This window comes from Paramormyrops kingsleyae, chromosome 18 (genome assembly GCF_048594095.1).
Source record: "Paramormyrops kingsleyae isolate MSU_618 chromosome 18, PKINGS_0.4, whole genome shotgun sequence".
In the NCBI taxonomy this organism is placed as follows: Eukaryota; Metazoa; Chordata; class Actinopteri; order Osteoglossiformes; family Mormyridae; genus Paramormyrops; species Paramormyrops kingsleyae.
Window position 1 is genome coordinate 1,546,121 of NC_132814.1, and position 17,639 is coordinate 1,563,759.

The 17,639-nt window shown below is 37.4% G+C and overlaps 3 long non-coding RNA genes across 5 annotated transcripts; 1 reads left to right on the plus strand and 2 right to left on the minus strand.

The window, feature by feature from the left end:
* Positions 1-1,830: 1,830 nt before the first annotated feature.
* Positions 1,831-6,602, minus strand: LOC140579557 (uncharacterized). 2 transcript variants are annotated; one of them, XR_011983533.1, is made up of 4 exons: positions 4,718-6,602; positions 4,331-4,498; positions 4,140-4,235; positions 1,831-3,129 (listed from the first exon to the last, which is right to left on the minus strand). It is a non-coding gene; the product is annotated as an uncharacterized lncRNA (long non-coding RNA). The 2 variants fall into 2 exon arrangements; XR_011983532.1 differs by having other exon boundaries at positions 4,331-6,602.
* A 736-nt stretch (positions 6,603-7,338) lies between these two features.
* LOC140579556 (uncharacterized) lies at positions 7,339-17,578 on the plus strand. Of its 2 annotated transcripts, none has more exons than XR_011983531.1 (5): positions 7,339-7,841; positions 8,175-8,302; positions 8,449-8,611; positions 9,072-9,365; positions 17,318-17,578. It is a non-coding gene; the product is annotated as an uncharacterized lncRNA (long non-coding RNA). The 2 variants fall into 2 exon arrangements; XR_011983530.1 differs by lacking the exon at positions 17,318-17,578 and adding an exon at positions 13,259-13,642 and having other exon boundaries at positions 7,340-7,841.
* Positions 16,414-17,127, minus strand: LOC140579559 (uncharacterized). Its single transcript, XR_011983534.1, has 2 exons — positions 16,905-17,127; positions 16,414-16,722 (listed from the first exon to the last, which is right to left on the minus strand). It is a non-coding gene; the product is annotated as an uncharacterized lncRNA (long non-coding RNA).
* Positions 17,579-17,639: the final 61 nt, after the last annotated feature.

Consider the following 17,639-nt stretch of genomic DNA (forward strand, 5'->3'; position numbering starts at 1 on the left):
AATTATTCGTCCTCTAATATATGCTTTAGCACAATCCCACAAGATAATAGGGGATATCTCAGGTGTGACGTTTATATCCAAAAAAAACTTTTCATTCGGTTGCCACAAATGTTCTAAATCCTTTATCATTGAGGAGTGATGCATTAAACCTCCACTGTTTGCTTTTTGGCCTAAGACCTATATCCCATGTCAACGCAAGAGGTGCATGATCAGATATAGTTATTGGTAGAATTTCAATATTTTCTATTCTATGTAATTCTGTCTTTGGGGTAAAAAAAAAAAACTATTCTAGAATAAGATGAATGTCTGTGCGAGTAGTAAGTAAAATCTCTTCCATTTGGGAATTTACTTCTCCAAACGTTTATTAGACCTGATTCCATTAATAGATACTTAAGCATTTTGCTCATTCTGGAGATGGGGTAGGTGGAGACAGGTTGTCTATCCATACACTGTAAAACCCGATAAGTTAATAGAACTCAAAAAAATAGTTGAAACTGATTACATAAAAAACTTTAAGTGAAAGTAACTTAGTTTTTTAAGTAGGTTTAACTGATTATTTTAAATTTACACCAACTCGACTTTCTAAGTTAAAAGAACATTCTTTAATAAGCACTTTTTACATACTGAATCAAGTATAGTTAACTTGTACTTATTAATTACCTGTAACTAAAAGCAATTAGTTGCTGACTAATACATTTTTAATGTGAAATTTACTGAACATATTTAAGTTCACTTAAGCTGTATAAACTCTATTGTGACTTAAAACTTTGCTGACTTTTAACTCAAAAGTGTACAACAGATACTTTAAAAAAAATTTGAAACTGATTACATAAATATTAAGTAGATTTAACTCAAAATCTGTGAATACACACATTAACCAAACATTTAAAGACAGATTAACACAGGCAATTTAAATGCAAGTTACTCATTTATTAAGTAACCATAAAACATTAACCAAACACGAACTTGGTCAAAGTTGTTTGACTGATGGTAATGTATACTTCACAAACAGTGAAACATTGAAACTATATGAAAAATTGCCTCATTTTTTAAATCTTACTTCTAGAACTTTGCAATATGGATAAAACTACTGCACATTATACTACTGTGATTTATTTATTTATTTATTTAACAAAAAAAGTATACAAAAATATACAATACCAGTATTTCTATAAAACATGCTGCTCAATGGTTTACACCACACATAATGACCTAATAAATGCAGCAATATAAAAGCATCTGTCTCAGTTAACAGTATATGGAAAATATTAGACTATCACCAAACCTAATCACTTCTATCCCAGCCATGAAACATTAAATCAAATTATGAGTGACCTAAACATAGTACAAATGCCTAAATGCCCCAGCAGAAGTATGGACAATTGTTTTCCATATCGTTTTACTCTTTCATTATAATAATTCCAGAAGCTGAGCAGTAACTCTCTAATGTGAACAACAACAATAAAATGTAGAAAACGTAAAACAAAGTATAGAAAACCCACAGAAAGTGCAACTTACATTGCATTAAGGTACAGATGCAGTCGCTTGAAATTTCCCCTGTTTCCTTGATGGGGCCATGGCTGGTCCCTGACAGGTCCCTGCTGGGATCTGGGTGGGACCTTGACTGTAATGAGATCCCCCTTGGTGATGTCATGAACAAGGGGGCCGGCATGATCCGCCCCTAAACCTTTTCTGTGTATAACACTTGCAGTGATTTACCTATCCACCAGGAGGAGCAGTGATAAATTAAGCTGCAGTGAGTTTCCCTGTTATCAGGTAACTGTAACTCATTAGTGTATTTTATTTTAGAGTTTTTTAAATTTAATTCACTTCTTTTTTTTGGTGAGACTGACCCAGGATGTGTGCAACACACTAATTACAGGCCTAAATAAAGTAATAAGATGGACAGGATGTTGAACAAAGAGGGACAGAATGTATATTTGAATAGAATATAATCTATTTTGTACTGGTTTTGTATTTTCATATTGCACTGTTTAATATAAATATAACAGTAGATGTTGTCTCTGTTAAAAATATTTCACCCTTGACCTAAAACACATTTATCCCAAAGTGAATCAAATGCTTTTATTCAGCACAAACTTAGCATCAATTATCTGAGACCATTTGGAGTGTGATTATTCTATTTTTGTTCAAATCAAACATACACTTTTCAAAAATCTATTTGGTGCTGAGAAAATGTAAAAATCACATCATGAATTTTTTTGCCAAGACTTTTGAGCTTTTCTATATTACAGGAATAGTACAAAACAATAAATAAATAAATAAATAAATAAATATTGGAATAATAAATTTTCACTCCTGATAAGTATGCCAAGCTTCAGAACTGTTCCTGCTTTATGGAACAGTTCACCTATATGTTCTCAAACATATTGAAAATTTGTAGGTTATTCTTTAAAGCCATACTAGGAAACCAACTACCAATTCTGCCAAGAACAGTGGTCAAATATCCAGTCAGAATTAAGCCAGAAGCTTGCTGATGGCTACCAAAAGCTTCAGGTTGATACCTGTTGGACATCTGACCACAGCTGAAATTTGTTTTTGTTAAGGAAGCGCCATCTAATGGTAACACCCTGCAAGTGGATAAATGGGCGGGTTTAAAGGATTACTGAGGCACACCTCCAGAAGAAGGGGGGTCAACTCCTTCGGCTGGTTTTTGGCTGGGAACTGGCTGGCTTTCGGCTGTCAGCCGAATGGCCTCCGGCAGGGCTGGGAAAATTGAAGCGACTTCATCTGTATAACAAAAGTGACTGCAGTGCATGCGCACAAGTAATGAAACAACTTACATTCAGATTACTCCACTGCCAAAAGGTCATTTTTAAGACTTAACACACTGGGCCTCAACTTCCCATCATCTAGTCCCATCAAGACTTTTTGGATAAAGTCAAATGTGTTGGCCAGGTCTTTTGGGTAACTTAGGTGAAGGCCATAAATGAGACTAAAAAGCATGACAAATCCATCAGCCAGGGTGGTGCAATCAATTACTACATTACCCTCTAACACAACCGCAATCCTTTCTGGGCAGAAGAACTTGGCATCTGTTGAACTGGTGTTGATTAAGAGGAGTGCAACTGTTATGTCATCAATGTCAGGTTCATCAGACTGCGCCACCTGTAGACAAGAACAAAGAGGAGTTCTCTACTCCAGATTGCCTAAGCTATCCTTAGGCCAATTTAAATTGCATTGCGAATTGCACTGAGATCTATGACTGCAAAGGCACCATAGGAATCACATTTTTTTCATACCCTATCAATGACCAACTACACAGCATTAACAGATACACCAGATCTCTATAGGGGTCAAAAAATTAAACATTTGATTTGTCACATGTCTGTATAAGCCAGAGATCTGTAGAATTCTAAAACATATTGCGACAAAATTCATGGTCTTTTTACCGTTGTTGCTTGCTGAGAATCAATGTAATATATGCATAACATAAAGTGTATGTATAGAGTAAACTCAATTTAACAAACACATTTCTAGCATTAGTTCACCAGCCTCCACAATTACAACAGCCAACACATTTTAAATAAGATATTTTGTTTAACATGTCCTTTAAATTTTCAAAAAAAGTCAATTTATTGAAGGACTGTTGAATTAGATTTAACCACAGTACATCTCTAATTCATATATTCAGCAGCTGCAACTACAACCTGAATGGCAGCTAAGCAGAAGAGATAGAAGGTCTGATGACATACAGTATCATATCAATCAATAATTGGTGCCAGAACAGTCTTTTAAAACTTTTTTCTATATATTAATTTGTTAACTTCCATCCATCCATTTTCTAACCTGCCAGCCCATTGCTGAGCACACTCAAACGCCATATGGGCAATTTAGTAATGCCGATTAACCTTAGCATGTTTTTGGACCGTGATGGGGAAACCGGAGTACCTGGAGGAAACCCCATGATGACATGGGGAGAACATGCAAACTCCACACACATGTGACCAGGGTGGGATTTGAATCCTGGCCCCAGAGGTGTGAGGCAACAGCGCTAACCACTGCACCACCATGCCACCCCTAATTTGTAAACTTTATAAATAAAATTCTATCAAATATTTTACACAAAAACAGATGAATGATAGACTGCATTAATTCCAAACAATTTATTAACTTACATCCCACAGCTTCAGAAATCTTGAGTCATCCTCATGTAGATATGCAGGGAGTGCACGAAGGACAGCAGCACGTCTCACATGAACGTCAACTTGTTCCTTGAGTGAGAGAGCATACGTATTACAGTTCAACCAAATATCAACCAAAACCCTCCAATAGGTATGTCATCTACCAGAAAGGGTAACAAACATACCTGAAGGTCATAATTCCTGAACAGCTGATCCAGAACCTCAGCTACTCTCCCTGTGTGAGCAGCCTTCTTCCTGAATAAACTCTGAAGACGGGGGGCATGTTGGTCCAACACAGCATAGAAGTGGTTCTTCAGATTCATGTTTGTGATTCTATGGAATTCAGCACAGATCTGTACAAAAAAAATACATTTGTATATAACATTATCAAACATTTATGGAAACTGTAACACCATTGCCTGTTAAAGGAAAACATTAACTTAACAGGTCACAACAAGTTTTAAACCTGTATGTAAATCTGAGTAAAACCAGCCAAGTTACCACTAATACAAAATAATTACATTAATTAATCTAATCTAGTCAAAGAGATATAATAAGGAAAATATTTTCACCTGAGATTCCATTTTAAGGGCAGGCCAACGGTCAAGAATCTCACCAACGGGTAGCTCATCACCGATGACCTCTTTCCGCCGCAGTGCAAAGGTGGTTTGCATCAACTTTGTGATCAGGGGAAGATTTCTCTCATTTATCTCTTTTAATGTTAGTGTGGGAAGCGTGTTTGTCTGGATTGTTTCTGCTTCTCTTTCCAGAATTTACAGCCACCTCGTGAAAGCCAGCCCGACTTAACTTGGTGCGGTAGTTCCCCATCTTAAACTTCAGACTATTTTTCCAACCATACCATCCAGTCCGAGATCCTGGCTCTGTTAGACAAGGATGCTGAGTGACAAGTGCTTCTGCTACCATTGAAACGTCCTTATCATTGGGGTATGCTGTAAAGCTGTGCATTTTAGCTGCAAGGGTCTCGAGGATGTCATGTTTTTGTCCCCTAGATAATTTGAGAGTTTTCCCTGTTCTCTCGTATGCAACATTTCCTTCCAAGTAACTGTACTCGTTTATCAAAGACAGCAGCACAAAGTTTGCACCTCCAAGCCATTGGAAATCACATTTTAGTAACAATATGAAATATACGTATATGAAGAGAACAGATCATCAATCAGTTGCTTCAGTTTTAGCCTGAAGAGAGAATATTAAAAGATTAGCATGACTGATAAATACAAAACACCCTACATATAGCTTACTATACACTACTAAACTATATATTAAAAGTTAATTCTACACTATCAAGTTCAGAATCGAGACAGTCGGAAGAGGTCCGTTAATTTTTGACCGCGCGCTTTTGTTTCACGTATTGATTTTCAGGTTCTTTACTTAGCTGTTTACTATAGCCAAAATGTTTTTAAATAACATGTTTCACAAATATGCAAACACTCCGATTATAACACTGATGTTTTTGCATCAAATTATAGTAAAACCTCTATGCACTAATTAAGTTAGCTACAGTAGTTCTAACAAAACATGCCCGAACATGCATGACAATTAAAGATGCATCAGAATCTGAAATAACAAAAAGTTGAATATATGAGAAGTAGATTCACTCAACAAAATTTCCAGTCTAAGATGTGAATAAAAAAAAATCTATATACAATGCCTTCCACTTTTTAATATACTTTTACGTTTATACAATATGCCTTCATTCACTCGATCTCATATGCGTGAAAATTTAACTGCTGAGACTCTAAATGCATTTGAAAAAGAAAATAATAAAACACTGGATGCGTATCCGCTGCGGTGCGTTTCCGACACGGCAGCCGCAGGCAATCGCCGCCAATAAAGTCAATGCATCTGTAACTATGTAAGTCTCCCTCTACCTGCCTAGGTGGGCCCTAGTACCTATTAAATCACTACTAGTCAAGTCTACTTACTCTGTCCAAGATTCGTACAGGAGGACTGCAGTAGTGAACACTGATTATTGCATTACGCCAACCCACAATAACACAAACACCAATCAGGATTTATAAAAGGGAATCTTGTATTGTTGATTATGGCTCCAGGTCAAAATATGTATGTATATGTGTACATTTCTCACGGTATATTGGGTACTGTCAAAAAAATTAAATAAATAAATAAAATCCCTTAACAGTTCTGAGGTAATATGAACTCCAATTCAGATCACAGTTCACTTCAGACCATATAGAACAGACACAGTATGATATGAGATATCAATGTAAACCATTAATAGGGTAACCACAGTATGGCATGGAATAGCAATATAAATCGCTAACACATTAGAACACAGTATGGCATGGAATAGCAATATAAATCGCTAACACATTAGAACACATTAGAACACGTTAGAACACGTTGGATCCAACAACCCCCCAAAGGGGAGTATATCAGTCTTTAAGGTTCTGCGATCTTAGGAAAAAAAATGGGTGTGTGATGAGTTGAATCAAATATGATTTGTGTGTGTGTGTATGGGAAAAGAGCTGAGTCAAAACAGCAGAAAGAAAAAAACCATTATGGGGAAATGTTCCGCGTTCTGATTTAAAAAAAAAATAAAAAAAATGCATTTCACAGTATTCCAATCCTACCACTCCCTTGTTGGGAATCTATCAGTCCATGGAAGTCAGAGGATAGCGTAGCAGGTGCAGTGGAATCCACGATGATGCACGGGCCTCGAGAAGGGGGGAAAAACCAGCCAGGGTATCTTCAAATAAAAGACAGAATTTCCCAAGAAAATCTGCAGGAAAACCCTCTTAGTGTCCGTGTATGAGGCTGTGTAATGATGTTCGGTGTGTAATCTAAAGTTAACGTCTCCTCGCTTTTCTTTTCCGGGGTGAATTGAGCATGCGGGGGAAAAAAAAGGAAAAAAAAATTCTTCTCTCCCGGGAAAGTACTTAGGGAGTGTCTGCAAATAACCCACCACTACTAATGCGTTTAGGGAGTATCCACTCTGGGTGAATGAACGAAAATCAAGGTGTAAGTATAATAGAATAAGAATTCATTTGAGATGCAGTAATTCCATAGGGGTTACACATCAGTTTACACCAGATCCGCTGCGTTGCGTCTCCGCTACGTCTCTGTTCCGTCACACGTCCGGCAGTACGTCGAGATGCGCATCAAGTCTATTTTTGACGGGTACGGAACGCAACACAGAGCGCATGCGCCAATTCTCCGTCACATCATGGACGAGGAAAAATTAATTTTGGAGGTGGAGAAACACGGAATTGTGTACGACCCCAGACATCCTTTTTACAAGGATAATAGTAGAAAGGAGAAGGCGTGGAGTGAAACTTCAGAAGTTTTGGGATTTGACGATAAGTTGAATCTTCCAATTAACTATGTATATACTTGATTTTTAATGAAAGTAACCTGTACTGTGAAGTACTTGTAAACTCCTAATAAAGTGTTCAGTAACCTATATGGGAGTGACACATTATTTTATCCATAGAAACATAGATACATGTTATGTTAAATGTTATTCTCCCGTGGTCATGTGATCTCGCAAACCAGCGGCGCGCCGGATCAGATACGGACCACAAACGCATCCAGCGTGAATTAGCGGACGGCCTCGGACGGAATGGGAACGCAGCGCATTCGCACCGCAGTGGATACGCATCCAGTGTAAATCAGGGGTCAATCAGGGGTAAGAGACAACGCAAGCCTTCGCCGCAGGTACGTATTTCTGCATCACTTTACGTTTTTGATTACGGATTCTTTGCGTGGTCGTGATGAGCCACAGACGTCTGCTTAAAGGAGGTGTGCGTGCCATTAAACTAGATAGAGAACTTGGTTCGGAGCGCAAACTAAAATGGCTCTTAGAAGCTTTCTTTTGAACTGCAATCAAATATTTATGGAATGCACCCGGCTGGCATTGTCTGATAATGTACAAGCTAATGTAGACACGATACTGACGAGGTAATTCATTTTTGCTACTTTAATATAACAGCTGTTATTATGATTTATACCCTTAGCGTGTCCTTGAATATCTCTATTTTGCTATAATAGAATGACTACAATGGAAAGCAGTGTACGTTGGGCAAGTGGGCGATTAATTGAAAATGAATTTGCCGATGAGATGATGAGAACAATTTCGGAGTTTGTTGCCGAGATTCAAACACTCACTCAGCAACAAGGTTTGTTCAGTTTAGCTTTTTTTTTAAATAATAATAAAAACAATAATGGTCCATAAGCATTTCATGCTTTGGACCCTTAATAATAATATATATATATATTCATTTAACATTTATTTAACCACTATTTCCATATTGTTTATTTGCAGTCAGCCACAGTTACAGCGCTCCGACAATACGGGGTCGATGTGGTCGTCCTCGCTACTTAATCAGCTCAGAACAGCTGCGATTTTTGCTCACCTTCAGTTTCACTACCAGAGAGATTGCTGATATTTTGGGAGTGTCAAAGAGAACAGTAAAACGACGCCTAAGGTAAATTGGTCTTGATTCTTACGTGAGCCAATTTGACCAAATCCAATATCAAACTGGGCAAAATGAATTTAGAAGCATTTAATAATTGTTCCAGGTAAAGTTAAGGCAGCAAACTGGTCTAGGTAATACACTGACAGGTGTTTCTTCTAAATGCTCTACTATATTTTTATTCTATACCTACTCGCCAGAATGTCACCTAAGGATTGATAGTGAAATGAAAGAATGGTGGTAGTGCTGGCATTACAGTAGGGTGTATTTGGACCTCTGACCTCTTGGTCTATAGACATGTATCCTACTACTAGACCACCAACACCTGATACGAGGGTTGATATTTTAAAACAGTGTAATGCAGCGTAATTCAAATTATTTTTTAATTTGCCAGAGCACACGAAAGCATGTTATTCAGATAGAACTATAAGTTTTTATTTGAATTCATTATGCACCTATTCTTTTTCAACAGGCAGTTCAATTTATCACTGCAAAGTCATTACACCAATCTGACAGACTCAGATCTTGATGAAAGAGTGCAAGAAGTTGTCAATGGAAATGATGAACTTGGTGTTGAATCTGTCAGAGCACTACTTATTGGCATCGGTGTTGTTGTGCAACGGCAAAGAGTTTGGCAGAGTTTAAATAGGATTGACCCAGGGGCAGCAGCACACAGAGCAATGTCTCACAGACTGCACAGAAGGACGTATAGTGTTGCAGGACCAAACTCTTTGTGGCACCTTGATGGCAACCACAAGCTGATCAGGTATGTGGTAGGGATGGCACGGTTCATGAAAAAAAACCGAACCGTTCGGTTCGCTTGTCTCGGTTCGGGGCATGCATGCGTCGCACGGTTCGACGGTTCATGACATGCGCAATGTAGCCTCGTGCCCCGTATGTGACGTCAGTGTGTTTCCCTTTCGCGCGAAAGAATAGGCTATATGCACAGAGCGGTGTGACGTAGTTCCGGTAAAAGTTCAGCCAGCTAAGTAATTTCCGGTAGCCTTTCGTTTGCTGCGTTTAGCTCGTGTTTTCGGCGTTACCACCCTGTCTCTGAAGAAAACGTTTAAATTTCAGCCAACCGATAGCACAACATCTGAACACTGTTGTGCGCCTCTGTTGTGTGACTTTATTTAATGTGCGGTTAGGCACTTTGTTAAAGAAAATTAAGTTATCTGTGACAAAGCTCTCCAGAGCAGTGTGAAGCTGGCAAGAATAAGAGGGAGACTTCCGGTCGCTATATCCGCTTATTGTGTCAAAATAAAAGTTCGGTTTTAATAGGCGATTAATCCATTGAATGGTGAATTATGTGCAAGAATAATAATAAGTGCTGTGATATATTATACTTACATCGCCAAATTTGATCATAAATAAAAGTAAATGTATAAAAAGATTGAGAAACTTATAAATTTACCTTATTTTATACCTAAAATACGTAAATTATTTTGTTTATTACACAGGTTTTACACAGCTTTCCTTACTTATTAAGTACATTTTAACCATCCAAGACAAAAACGTAAGAGAACTGCACAAACATTTATACCATATGTTGTTGCATAAAAGTAATTGTCAGGAAAACGTTTGCTGGATTTGAAACCTAGTCCCCCCAACGCGCAATTAGGCCTGATTTTACATAGGTAAAATGTACATGCATAAAACACAAATAAAGGATAGTGTCAGCTTCAAACCTAGTTAGGTACATTCTACTAAGGCTCCTTGAATAGGAACAAGTGCCAATTATATCAAATAAGCGTCAGCAAAAAGTTTGCTGGGTTTGGAACATAGTGTCCCCAACGCGCAATTAGGCCTGATTTTACATAGGTCAAATGTACATGCATAAAACACAAATAAAGGATTGTGTCAGCTTCAAACCTAGTTATTTACATTCTACTAAGGCTCCTTGAATAGGAACAAGTGTCATTTATATCAAATAAGCGTCAGCAAAAAGTTTGCTGGGTTTGGAACATAGTGTCCCCAACGCGCAATTAGGCCTGATTTTACATAGGTCAAATGTACATGCATAAAACACAAATAAAGGATTGTGTCAGCTTCAAACCTAGTTAGTTACATTCTACTAAGGCTTCTTGAATAGGAACAAGTGTCATTTATATCAAATAAGCGTCACCAAAAAGTTTGCTGGGTTTGGAACATAGTGTCCCCAACGCGCAATTAGGCCTGATTTTACATAGGTCAAATGTACATGCATAAAACACAAATAAAGGATTGTGTCAGCTTCAAACCTAGTTATGGTGCGTTCCATTTGCCCTGGGAACTCGGATTCCGAGTTGGATTCCGAGTTTCAAAGCCGGAAGTGACGACATGCGCGCTCCCGTTTCTCGGAGATCCGAGAATGATCTCGGATAACGCAGAGGATCCCGAGTTCAGAATCGAAGATGGCTGCGCCCTTTATCAACAGAAGGGAAAGTTGTAGTTTTATCCTGTTTAAGCACTACTTCTCATTTCTGGCTCATTAAATCGGTCGCACACACTATACCGTCCAACTTATCTGTGGACGTGTTGCTACGGAGTTTTATACGTGAAGCACCGCGCGTAATGTGTTATCAAGTGATATGGCTAACAATGGCTACCAATTAACCGGTCTAGAATTGGATTTCATGATTAGTCGGATTATTTGTCGGATTTAAGGTAGTTCGGGCTAATTGTAAGTGAACGAAAATAAAGGCCATTTAAACTGAGGTACCTTAAATCCGACAAGTTGTCCGGCTAAGCAAAAAATCTTGCTTTTTCATATGGGTCGATGGTATTGCTACTTCTTTGGCAAATGGAACGTATCCAACTCGGTTTTTCCGAGTTTTTACCGGATGTGACGTAATCTCGGATTCCGAAAATCGGAATCCGAGGCAAATGGAATGCACGATTAGTTACATTCTACTACGGCTCCTTGAATAGGAACAAGTGTCATTTATATCAAATAAGCGTCAGCAAAAAGTTTGCTGGGTTTGGAACATAGTGTCCCCAACGCGCAATTAGGCCTGATTTTACATAGGTCAAATGTTATTGCCGACTTAAACATGCTACAGCCATGTCACCTTCTAAACACTTGCACAATGCATGTACTGTATTGTTAAATGCTGGATCAATCAAAATTAACAACACTATTCAGCAATATAAAATCTCAGGAAGTTATATCAAGAATGTGATAGGAGGTTTATTTTCACAAACACTGTCTGCAAATTTTCTTTCAGGTGATTTGTTTTATCTTCATATTTATGTACATCTTAGTTGCACAAAATGTAACAACGTTCTGTTTCAGTATAGGCCAGAATATATTGTAACAGCAACAGAAATATCCCAAAAAGGATTTCTCGAGAGTGTCTGCACAAATCTCTGTAATACAGTTTTGTGCCAAAAATGTTTCAACTCTTTGACAGTGAGGACAGCAAACATTGCTCATCTTCCTCAATCGATTTTAGTTAGTTTAAGTTCCAAAAGCAGTGTAGCACCACAACTTTTAAAACTGGCTTCACTTTTTAAAGAACATTTATACACAATAAGAGCTGTGTTGCTGTGTTCTCTGACATATCCATATACTACAATTTATACAATAGATTCAAACAATGAATGGTGCCTGAATGATAATAATATTGTAAAATATTCCTTTGATATTGTCACAAAATTAATCTCCAAAGCACATTTTTGTCTTCTTTCCTATGATGTCAGTGAAGAAGCAGTTTTAGAACAACATTATTCAACAGAGATATGCCATACCTGCACGGCTGACTGTGAACTGCAGTGTTCACTTCCAGTACATATACATATGCCCACAAAAGTCACACATCAAACAGGCAATCTTTCAAAAGAAGACATTGACATTCTTAGAGGTGGGAAATGGCTAAATGATAGAATAATTGATGCATACATGCAGCTTCTACAGAACAAAGTCATGAGCACTTTAACAGTACCATCTATATTTGTAAGTCAAATATTACAGAGCCTTTACTGCAAAGATGTTGAAGTCTTGCCTAATCCACCTAAACACAAAAGTAACTGGTGGTGTTTTAATAATGTTATTGTCCCTTTTAACATAAAATCATCACATTGGGTTGTTGTGTCCTTTGACATGCAGAATTTTACTAAAAATGGTAAGTGTATAATGATTTGTGCACGCATCGTGGATTCTTTGGACATATACAAAATGGAAATAAAACAAATTCTCAAAGCACTGCAAAAATTCTTAATTGCCCAGTATCTCATACTGTACAATGATGTGATACAGTTACAATTTGAGATAGAAATTTTCCATAATTGTCCATTTTTTAAAAAACAGACAGACAACAGCAGCTGTGGTTTATATGTTTCCTTATTTGCAAAGACATTGTTGTTCGGTGGCAATTATACCATGCTTTCTGCAGAAGACAAGAGGAAAATGATAGAATATGAATTAAGAACACATAGTATTATACTACCTGATTAATACACCACTTCTTTCGTCTTCCATGTTAGACACTGATTCTAAAATTAAAACGGAAACTTTTTGTTCTATTTAAATAGTTATTAACCTTAAAAAACTAAATGACTTGCTTAATGGTTGTTTTTTCAAATAAATGGCTAGACCTATTTGTTACGACCACCAGTATATTGTTCTTACTGTTTGGGTGTTTGTGCTGGTGGTGGGATGGGTGTGTCTTCCCTGTGCAGGTCCTGCCTACTGCCACATGTCCTGCCTCCCAGTAGATGATCACTATATTGTTCTGGCCTCCAGTGTTGGGATGGGTTGGCTGTACATGGGACTACTTCTAAAGCCTCGTCCGACGACACCTCGAGAGAGACCTGTTCCGTTGTTGTTTGTACATCTGTGTGTGAACTGACTTTTTGTGAATGACTTTCTGTTTTTCTCCTGGTTTTGGGTTAGACAGAGAGTGAGGGTGGATGGTGTATATTTCTTTTCTTTGGATTAGCTAAGTTAGTCTATTTTTCTGAATAGGTAGAGGTAGTTTTGTTTATTATTTTGGCCTTGTCGGCTTCTGAAGACTTTAACCACTTGGGACACAAAGAGCACTAATTAAATATACCGTAAACTTATCTCTGGTCTCATCCACTTTTGTATGTTGTGGCCCGGCCAAGACCGGCTCGTAACACTATTTACAATCAAAGCTTGTTGTGATGTTCTTTTAATTTTTTTATTTTGTCCCACTAACATTCCATCAACCACGAACTTACAAAATCACAACTGAGAAATAATACGTTTCTAGTGTGCTCCCAGTGGAACAAAATTAGGGTGTATTAAAATAACATTAACATAAACAAGCCACACTCACACCTGGGACAGGTAAAACTGACCATACTATACAGTAAGCTAAATACATGTGAGAGTGGTGTTCATTAAATTTATTACATATGCAGATGAAATACGACAATTAACAAGAAGCAGACCTGAAACATATTACATAAATCGGGAAGAATGACTTTCTTACACATACATTGTGTTATATCTAAATCCGCATGGTGGCATGGACGTAATTAGACTAAATCTAAGTCGTGCACGATTTAAAAAAAACACAGACTGGAGTAGCATGGAGCACTACTTTACTTGTTGCTATTCAAGGAGCCTTAGTAGAATGTACTTAACTAGGTTTGAAGCTGACACAATCCTTTATTTGTGTTCTATGCATGTACATTTGACCTATGTAAAATCAGCCATAATTTCGCATTGGGGACACTATGTTCCAAACCCAGCAAACTTTTTGCTGACGCTTATTTGATATAAATGACACTTGTTGCTATTCAAGGAGCCTTAGTAGAATGTAACTAACTAGGTTTGAAGCTGACACAATTCTTTATTTGTGTTTTATGCATGTACATTTGACATATGTAAAATCAGGCCTAATTGCGCGTTGGGGACACTATGTTCCAAACCCAGCAAACTTTTTGCTGACGCTTATTTGATATAAATGACACTTGTTGCTATTCAAGGAGCCTTAGTAGAATGTACCTAACTAGGTTTGAAGCTGACACAATCCTTTATTTGTGTTTTATGCATGTACATTCGACCAATGTAAAATCAGACCTAATTGCGCGTTGGGGACACTATGTTCCAAACCCAGCAAACTTTTTGCTGACGCTTATTTGATATAAATGACACTTGTTCCTATTCAAGGAGCCGTAGTAGAATGTACCTAAGTAGGTTTGAAGCTGACACAATCCTTTATTTGTGTTTTATGCATGTACATTTGACCTATGTAAAATCAGCCATAATTGCGCGTTGGGGACACTATGTTCCAAACCCAGCAAACTTTTTGCTGACGCTTATTTGATATAAATGACACTTGTTCCTATTCAAGGAGCCTTAGTAGAATGTAACTAACTAGGTTTGAAGCTGACACAATCCTTTATTTGTGTTTTATGCATGTACATTTGACCTATGTAAAATCAGGCCTAATTGCGCGTTGGGGACACTATGTTCCAAACCCAGCAAACTTTTTGCTGACGCTTATTTGATATAAATGACACTTGTTCCTATTCAAGGAGCCGTAGTAGAATGTAACTAACTAGGTTTGAAGCTGACACAATCCTTTATTTGTGTTTTATGCATGTACATTTGACCTATGTAAAATCAGACCTAATTGCGCGTTGGGGACACTATGTTCCAAACCCAGCAAACTTTTTGGTGACGCTTATTTGATATAAATGACACTTGTTCCTATTCAAGAAGCCTTAGTAGAATGTAACTAACTAGGTTTGAAGCTGACACAATCCTTTATTTGTGTTTTATGCATGTACATTTGACCTATGTAAAATCAGGCCTAATTGCGCGTTGGGGACACTATGTTCCAAACCCAGCAAACTTTTTGGTGACGCTTATTTGATATAAATGACACTTGTTCCTATTCAAGGAGCCGTAGTAGAATGTAACTAACTAGGTTTGAAGCTGACACAATCCTTTATTTGTGTTTTATGCATGTACATTTGACCTATGTAAAATCAGACCTAATTGCGCGTTGGGGACACTATGTTCCAAACCCAGCAAACTTTTTGCTGATGCTTATTTGATATAAGTGGCACTTGTTCCTATTCAAGAAGCCTTAGTAGAATGTAACTAACTAGGTTTGAAGCTGACACAATCCTTTATTTGTGTTTTATGCATGTACATTTGACCTATGTAAAATCAGACCTAATTGCGCGTTGGGGACACTATGTTCCAAACCCAGCAAAATTTTTGGTGACGCTTATTTGATATAAATGACACTTGTTCCTATTCAAGGAGCCGTAGTAGAATGTAACTAACTAGGTTTGAAGCTGACACAATCCTTTATTTGTGTTTTATGCATGTACATTTGACCTATGTAAGATCAGACCTAATTGCGCGTTGGGGGCACTATGTTCCAAACCCAGCAAACTTTTTGCTGACGCTTATTTGATATAAGTGGCACTTGTTGCTATTCAAGGAGCCTTAGTAGAATGTACCTAACTAGGTTTGTAGCTGACACAATCCTTTAAATTTGTGTTTTAAGCATGTACATTTGACCTATGTAAAATCAGCCATAATTTCTCGTTGGGGACACTATGTTCCAAACCCAGCAAACTTTTTGCTGACGCTTATTTGATATAAGTGGCACTTGTTTCTATTCAAAGAGCATTTGTAGAATGTACCTAACCAGATTTGAAGCTGACACAATCTTTTAGATTTGTGTTATGCATGTAAATTTCACCTAGGCTATTTCAGCTATGTGAAATATATCCTGATATGAAATTTCTGACATTCTTTTAAAATTATAATTACTATAATTCTTATTTCGGGAAGTATAACTGAAACTGCTCATTATATTTTTTCAGAACGAAATTATGTCTTACTATACCACAGAAATTATTTATTTACTTATGGGGAATACCATTTACTGAATGTTTACTTTACAAAAATCAGCTCAAAACTGGCAAATAACAGTATGCGGAAAAGTATAGAAAGTATAAACGTGCTTTACTTAATCATTGATATTAGCTCTGAGGCTCAGGTATTTCTGCTGTAGTTTAGTGGTGAAAGAGACGCTTCACCTTCTTTCCTTCAACAATCTCCGGAATAGAGGTTTTGTGAAAAAAACCCGTTATGGAAGATCGTGGCCACTTCTCCAACTTGTGCCGGAATCCAGTCCCGTAGTCTTCCATCACTGTAGACAATTAGCCCAGAACAATTATATTTAACTTAAAATTTAATTTACAATTCCATAAATCTGTGAAATGCAAAACATTAAAAACGAAATATATTTCTTTATTTTTAATTATTAGGTAATTGTAAACGAATAAGCAAATTTAGATATAAATATGTGAAGTATATCATATAAAATTTTACCTTCAATTCGCACACGAGAAACCAGCAGACTCAATACAAAGCCGCAAGTCCACCTTGATAGCTCGCAGAGCACGCAAGTTTTTAATTTGAAAAATGCTCTGTTATAACCATGACAACGAAAGTACTTCCGGTTCATTATTCTTGCTTATTCTTGCTAGCTTCACGGTACTGCACTCAGCGAGTGTCATGCCTCGATCGTCCGCTCTTTTCGTGTGCCACGCCCCCTCGTTAACCCTGTGTGGATTCCCCGTGTTTACCAGCTGTTCCTGATTGTTGTCAAATTTGTCATTACTCCATTGTATTTAGTCCGCGTTTCCGTTTCTTTCTCCAATCCGGTCATTATATTGTAATTCTGCTTTACCGCTCGTCTGTGTTTCTTTTGCTCATTAAACCCCACATTCCCCCGATCCTAGGTCTCCTCGCCTCTGCTTCCCCGGTCAGCGTTGTAACAGTGAGCCTGCTTCCTTGCTGCAATGTGAACATTTGCCATGTTCCTAAAAATTCTGTTTATTGCACAGTGTCTGATCACACAGACCTACAGGCTATTGCCAGATGATTATACTAGACATATCAACTGGACATATTTTGCACTATTACAGATTGATGTCTTGTACATACACAGAAACTGATTTTATCGATTACTCAAGAACATTCAATATAATTAATACCAAATTTTTTCACGTTATATATATATATATATATATATATATATATATATATATATATATATATATA